Source organism: Coturnix japonica, chromosome 4 (genome assembly GCF_054131305.1).
Source record: "Coturnix japonica strain WE chromosome 4, WE-NBRP24, whole genome shotgun sequence".
Lineage (NCBI taxonomy): Eukaryota > Metazoa > Chordata > Aves > Galliformes > Phasianidae > Coturnix > Coturnix japonica.
This window is the reverse complement of record NC_140666.1, coordinates 11777279-11784774: the sequence shown is the minus strand read 5'-3', so window position 1 is coordinate 11784774 and position 7496 is coordinate 11777279. Positions and strand designations below refer to the sequence as shown.

Here is a 7496-nt window from a genome sequence, read left to right as displayed (position 1 = left end):
CCACATCAGCTGCTTTAGACCTACCATAAAACACAACAGAGATTTCTCTCAGACTTCCAAACTCAAATGAATGTAATTACACCGGTGAGCAGAAAAATATTGTGTTTTATAGCTGTGGGCTCCAGGGACTCCTCAAACCTTTCTCACAATAAAAGCAGCATAGCTAAAGGGTTCTCCCATAAAAGCAGAAAACTGCATCTCAAACTGATAAAAGAAAATACCTTTCATGTCTTTATGTTTGGAACCCTCCACTGAAGACGTTTTGGATGTCAAAAGTTGAATGAGACCAGAAAAAAGAAAGAAAGCTATGTATTTATTTTGTTAATGAGAACACCAGAGACGTAAAGGGAAGAATGAGAATGTTTTCAGAAGGATATAATTGCTCCATTCCTTGACATAAATCAATCTCTAGTTCATGGGCAGTAGGAGTCACTTTGTCATAGAGGCAAGTCATTCAGCATCTACAGAATTTCCAGTACTGCTTCTGGGAACTGCTGGTAGCCCATAGTGTGGAAGATAGATGTAGATCTCATCAGTCCAAATTTGGATATGTCTACATCCAGTTCATCTTTTAAAATTGTTAAACCTTGTAATTGGACTAGAAACATCCACTTCTTCCCCTGACTTCCCTGTCCACACCCTGCATCCAAGCTCCTTGCCTCCCCCCATTCCCCAGCTCCTGCAGCATCCACCCTTCTCTATTTCCTCTGTGATCTGGTGTAATTATTTCCAGCCTCCCACTGCCTACGTGCACATAGGTGTGTGCCAGGACACAAAGTAGAGGTTCCCCTTGTTCCCATCATAGTGACTGCAGCCTGATGCCACCAGAACAACTGGCTACAAAAAGCCTTCTCCAGCTCTGCGTTTCCCTGGGCAGCAAGTGCTTGGAGCTCCTACAGCACAAATGGATTATAGGGAGAGATCAGCTGCCCACCTCTGCCAGCATCAGCTGAATGTCTAGAGATTCCTGTTCTCACATGATGTGTCCAAACTTCATCCCTGAGACCACAATAGCACATCCTTGACACAGTGATGATTGCTTTACCACATTCTGCATCCTCCAACAAAAGCAAGGGGATGCATTTCTTCTTAGAGGGGCAAAATGGCACGTCTTCCTGCTGTCTTCTTAGAAATAGCTGAACTATTTTTTAATTGCCACTTCCTGGAGTTTTAAGGAAAATAATCAGGCTGAGATAAACACCTAGAATGGAAAGGGTGGGTGAAGGATGCTTGTTCACCATCTCCTTCCATGCAAAGACTAACAATCATTAAATCAAACAAGCAGGTGCCAAATACAAAACAAAACAAGTAGGTACTTCTTCACAGAGGGTATAGTTACACTGGGGAACTCTTTGCTACAGGCCAGAAGTGACTGGACACTGTAATGGAAGAAGGAAAAAAAAAACCAAAACATTGGGAAACACTATTTATCAAACCAGCACCTCTGGTTGAGGAAGAATGTGAGCTGCAAAACCCTGGAGGTGTGTGCAAGCACTGCCCAGGCTTAACTCCATTCTCACACTATTCCCAAAGTTGCTGCCACTGGCTCCAGTCAGTCAGGCTGCCATGGCAGACAGGTACTCAGTCTGGCACAATCTGCCTGTTCCTGCATTCAAGTCTCAAACTGGAGGGTTAACTGTTGGCCAGATAATACACAGCTGGAATGAAAGAACCCTCCCGCCATTGTAGGCAGAGCTTGCCCTGCCAGAACAGGGAGACACGGTGCCCACAGCCCTAAATAATCCTGCACCTCAGTTTCACCATCTTTTTCCTGGGAGTTATTCCTTGACATAATCAAAATATCAGTAAGTTGTCTTTACGCAGGTGCTGAGCTAACAGTGAATGCTTGTTGTACCCGTGTGGTGAACGCTGAGTCACTGTGTGACTAAAGATTACGACAAGTCAAATGGGCTGTCCATAGGTTCAAGGGCAAATTTTCCACCTCTGTCATAAAAAGATCCTTGTCCTGGTGACCTTCACGTTTCAGTGTAGTGTTTGGCTTAAAGAAGCTGGTCCTCTGTAAGGTAGCCCTGTGCAGAAGTGAGATAGTGTTAAATGTTGTGTTTCTGACGTTGTCATTACAAATACACTTTACTTATGCTTTCATTTGTAAAATAAACAGTGTGTTTATACACACACATATGTAATTACATCCAATTCGGTAGTTTAACATCACAGAACAGAGATCTTCTCGAAGGAATGTTCTCACATGCTCTCCTCCCTGCTTGCAAATACATTTTATACTTTTAAATAACTCTTCTCTGCTCTAATTTCCCCCCATAGCAGGAAACCAAAATTTCAGCAAAGCTCGCGCACTTGGAATACCAAAAATACTTTGGCCACAGCAGTGGAGGGGGTAAAGGAAGTGAGTGAGAGGCCCTGCCAGTGGGCAAACAAAATGCCAACCCAACTATCAGCAGAGCTTCTTTGTGTAGCTGTCTCAGACATATATATATAAGTAAAATACATGCGGTATTTATAGAATTAAAAACATTTCTATGTAAGGAAATAGCAACAGGAAACTGGATGTGAAAGAACTTCTTTACGAAAAAGCAATTGCTCCACAGAGGTTGATAGCCCCAAACAGCCTTCTGCCAGCATCCAGCTGAGAGGTGGGGAGAGACAGAGGGGTGGGATGGTTATGGGAGAGAGACTAAAGAGAGAGAGGAACTTTTTAAGAAGGAACAGGAGAAGAGTAGGAAGAGGAATAGGAAGTGGAGTGGGAAGAAGAGTGGGAAGAGGAGTGGGAAAGACAGCTTCAGAAAGAAATGGTAGCTTGTCTCAGCAATTCTCACTTGCAGCTACTGTTTTGGTTTTTATTTGTTGCTGTTGTCAAAGAAAAGAAAATGGATCTGTTCACCTTTTTATTGCATCCTTGATCTTTTTGATGTCTGGCTTCTCTTGCTATCCAGAAGAGAGTGGTCTCATCACCCCATGCACATTGGTCCAGGCCTGCAGCAAGGCAACAGTGATATGGTGAAGGAAAATGGGAAGCTAGAACAATGAAGTCCTAGGAGCACCAGCTGAGAGCGGGAGGCCGCTTTTCCCTTGCCTTGCCAAGCTGTCATTATCCTGCCAGAGCCAAGTGAGCACTTGTATGTACACACACAGCTGTGCACACATACAGACACATGCATACATAAGCACACCCATTTTCAGCCCATCTCATCCCTCCTGGGAGGCTTAAAGCCTGCCAGGGCCATCAGTTTGCTTGGTGCTGCCCTGCCACATGCCTCGCAAGCCCACTTCCCTTCATGCTGGTTGCAGAGACAAGGGCTGCCTGTTGGGCCTGACAACGCTTGGCTCCTGGGAAGAAGCATTCACACATGGTGGCAGCTCAAGAGAAAAGTTGAAGAGGAATCAAAGCCATCTCTGTTGAAATAAACATCTGCTCTGTGTTCAGTATCGTGGCAACGGGGCTTGCAAAATGCACGGGCAGCCCTCCAATGGCTCCTGGCACATCACAGCTATTGGTACCTGCTGAAAACGGGCTGGCGGAGTGGCCACAGCCTGGTGGGGAGCACAGATGGGGATGCTCAGAAGAGAAAACTTTGGTCAAAACTGGAAATAACTTCATGGTTTCCTTGGAGGAATACAGCTTAGAAATTCACTGCCCCTGCAGTGATGTTGGCAGACAGGGAGAGACTGCAGCACCGTGAGTTCTTGCATGGAGCTGGTATCACCCCAACCCACAGCCAATTTCTTCCTTATTGCCTCAAAGCAGGAAGAGTTAGAAGGCATTGGGATGTGGCTGTAGAAGTGCACTTGTCCCTGGCACCTGTGTGAGGAGCAGGGAGGCTTTGGTGGCTTTCAGTTAAAAGAATCATGCAACTCCTCAGGGAGCTGTTAGAAATGGGAGAGATCCACTGCCCTTGTCTCTGCCTACAGCCTCTGCAAGGCCAGAACAGGGCACTGAATGCAGAGCCCTCTGCTCTCCATGTCTGCCTTTGCATTCCTATTTCCTAGCAGTGAAAAGTGCTACCCACCAGCAAGCTGAGTCCAAAAGGAACAGTGAGCTTGAACAGTTGGAACAGTAATACTGCAGCAGCAAGTGGACCCCAGTGGTATATTTGCCTTGTATACCTTCACTATTAACATTTATACTATTAACTATTACATTATTGACTCAAGCAATGCTGCAAATCAGCCCAGAACTGGGCTGAAGAGCAAACAAGGTGACAATAGAGCTGGCAGTTCTGTCTCTGTTCTGCAATCACTCTTGTATGGGCAGAGCCTCATAGGTAAAACATAAAGAACTCCATGCAAGGGCCTCTCTGTGGGAATGGATAAAGCCTAGACACCAACACTGGGAGATGGCCTAAGTGGGGTCAGTGGTAGAGACTGAAGGAGGGAAGGGAAATTTCAAGTACAGCCCCGTGCTTAGGGAGTTGTTTTTCTTCCAGCTACGACTGACCAAGAGCAGATGACTCAGAAGTTACTTCTCCAGCTGCTTTAGGAGCTGTTTTATCTTATCCAAGTTCTACATACGTTTACCTGTCGTGCTGATGAGGAAGTCAGGCATAAGTATGTGGATCAAGGTAAGCAAGGCTAACTGGAGAGACTAAATGGCATGAGGGTGGCAGACAGCTGCATCTATAGAGCTCACAGCAGTTGGTGCATCCTCAATGCGTGCTAGTACAGCATCCAAGAAGGTAGCCATGCTTCTAAATGAGATGTAAATAACAGGGAGACTTAGGTAAGTACCCTCTCTTACAAGCAGTGCATTCAGCTCAGGAAACTGCCACTACAAAGGTTCAAGTACACAGAGGATGTGAGTGAGATAGGGAAGAGGAAGCATTGCAGACCCTATTACCATTCACTGCTAATGAGCTGCTGAATACATGGGCCATTGGTTCTCTCTTTCTCAGTGTGTGAATGAGGAAGACAGCAGAATCACCTGACAGAGAATGCAAAAGGACCCCCAGGAGATGTGTTGAGAGCACACTCTAAAGCCTCATCCTCCTGCTGTGTTTGGAAAGGCTGCTGCAAGGCAAAGTAGTTACTAGACTGACTCAGATACCAAACAGAATTAGGGGATAAGTGGGAGAAGAGGGAAACAAAGAAGTCAGTGCAGCAGAGGAGAGATGAACTTTCATAAGAAGGAAGTGAGGAAAGCTTGTTTTTGAGCTTTGTCAGGAAGTCCTGTGACTAACTCTATTTCACTCACCAATTTTATGTATCAAAACTGTATTTATTGCACATAGGAAAAAGTGCACAACAATGCAGTGAAAACATGGACTCACCTTCCCTTGACAAGGTTATCGCCAGCTCCCTGGAAGCTCTTCTGCTAGGAGAGTGCCCACCAGGGCACAGCTCTGCCTTTGCAGCTGCATGGGGACCTACAAGCAGATTTTGTAACCCTGGGGAGGAAACACAGTAGAATTGTGTCTTGCAGAACCCTTCTGTTTTTGCAATTTCAAATAAGAAAATTTGAAACACCGTAGTTTTGCATTGTGCCAGTCTGATTGTTCCCAGGCAGCACAATATGGCATCTTCTACTTTCATTCTGCCTTTCCTGCATCTCTCCTCTACTCTCTGAACTCAAAGGATAGCTGACCTATGACATTCTTCAGTTTTGATGGCAGTTGCTGAATCACACGAAGAATAGAGTTACTTAGGAGACTTATCTATTGAGCTTTCCTCTTTCTGTTCATTTACAGAATCACAGGTTCACTAGGGTTGGAAAATGGCCAAGGTCATCTAGTCCAACCATCATCACAATAGTGTGGACAGAAGACCAGGAATAATCCGGGAGTTTGTGCAAACCAAACAAAATGAACATGAAGTACAGTATTACCTTGGCAAGCCTGTGTTCATAGCAAGGCAAATCAAGCACGATGCTTACAGACTGAGAAATTCAGGGGAGAAGATGGAAGGCTCAAAGACAATAGTGCCAATGAAGAAATATTAAAGCTAAATATGCTTAACTTGGTTAAACATCAACTTACAGATAAGAGGAACAAGGCAGCCTCCTGAAAGGGTTTGCACAAGCCAGGAAGAAGAAACACAGTGCCAGCCTTCAGAAATATTGTCATCTCTGTCACTGCTGGCTGCCCATGTTGTGTGCTTCTGCGCCTCTGGCTTGGGATGCCTGGGATGGGTGTCGGTGCTGGCAGGCAGGGTAAGCAGGCACCCTCACGTGTCCTGCCTGCTCCACATCCTGCTGCCACCAAGGGGAAACCCTGCAGGGTGATCTCCTCCCCTACCAGCTCCAGGAGGAGACAGGTCAACAATCTGCAGGAATAAGGTCAGAAAGGACAAGTCCCTCATCCAGCCTTACCCAGCGCCTGCATGTTTGCACTTCAATTGCTGGCCATAGCCCTACTGTAACTGTGAACTGTTCAGTGACAGAATCAAGGCCTGAAACATGCCCTGCAAGGACACACATGGGTGACATAGGTCCAGCCTACCCATATGCCTTCTCCAGCACATTTCCCTCTGCTGTGGTGTGGTGGTTTATGGCAGCCCCAATGGATGCATTGTGGCTGCTGACCGACTTGTCCCTTGGAAAGCACCAACCTAATGAACAGCATGCTGTTGGCATGACAGCACGGGAAGGAAGAGCTCTAGGGCCACATCTTAATCCGCAGTGCTTTTCTTTCACTTCTCCTTGTGGTGATGGGCAAAGGGAGTGGAAATCTCTGTGATGGAGGGCTGCAGAGGAAGCTGGGACTTGGCCAGCAGCAGCAAATGGCACCAAGGAGATATGCACCCACCTGTGTGCTGGGAGTCCTCATCCCTGCTCCTGGTGGCTTTCTACCCATACACCTCAGGTGTGCTCCAGAGCTGCCTGTATAAGTAAATAAGTTCAACCCACTTTGATTAATGTGTCCTGACAAGCCACTCCACACCAGTCCCTTCCACCCAAAAGTCCCCACTTGTCTCTGCTTTAAGGGATAAGGGGAGAGAGAGAAGACAAGCAGCAATCATTATCCCTCCCAGTGCTAATTCTCACTGCTGTTACCTGAGAGAGGCAGCACAACTACCGACAGCGAGTACTTGGCAAAGCAAGACTTCTCCCCCAGTTATTTCAGAGATACTTATCACAAAGCACTACCACCTGCACCAGCGCTGCCTTTCAACTGACTTGTTTAGGAAACAAAATTGAGAGAAAATAGCCAAGTCACCCAAGGTGTCTGCACCAAAAGGAAGCTCAGCAGTCAATTAACCCTCCTCTGATGCCTGAAGTGGATGGATTTGGGGGCGGAGGAGAGATAAGAGCAGATTACACCGACTTTCATTCATATGCAGGTTAGGCCGGTTTAGCAGGATTTCTGGCTGCTGACATCAGAGCACTCTGTGAGCAGAAGGCAAAGCAAAGGCAACACATTACACTTTCAGGAAACGCCAGAGAGACTGTCATTAGTGGCTTATTAATAAAATGTAATCGTTCCCTGTCATCTCAGGCTTTTGAACAGGGTCTGGGCACCATGCTGTGCCCCTAGGGTGTTTCCCAGGTGTACTTTACTAATTCAGGCTTTCAGGCTGTTAAAGTA

The 7496-nt window shown here is 46.3% G+C and overlaps 1 long non-coding RNA gene across 2 annotated transcripts; it reads right to left on the bottom strand.

Moving 5' to 3' along the window:
- Nucleotides 1–293: 293 nt before the first annotated feature.
- On the bottom strand, nt 294–7189 carry LOC107312658 (uncharacterized). Of its 2 annotated transcripts, none has more exons than XR_014945118.1 (5): nt 7128–7189; nt 6717–6790; nt 5244–5360; nt 2861–2952; nt 294–2030 (listed from the first exon to the last, which is right to left on the bottom strand). It is a non-coding gene; the product is annotated as an uncharacterized LOC107312658 (long non-coding RNA). The 2 variants fall into 2 exon arrangements; XR_001554533.3 differs by having other exon boundaries at nt 6965–7162.
- Nucleotides 7190–7496: the final 307 nt, after the last annotated feature.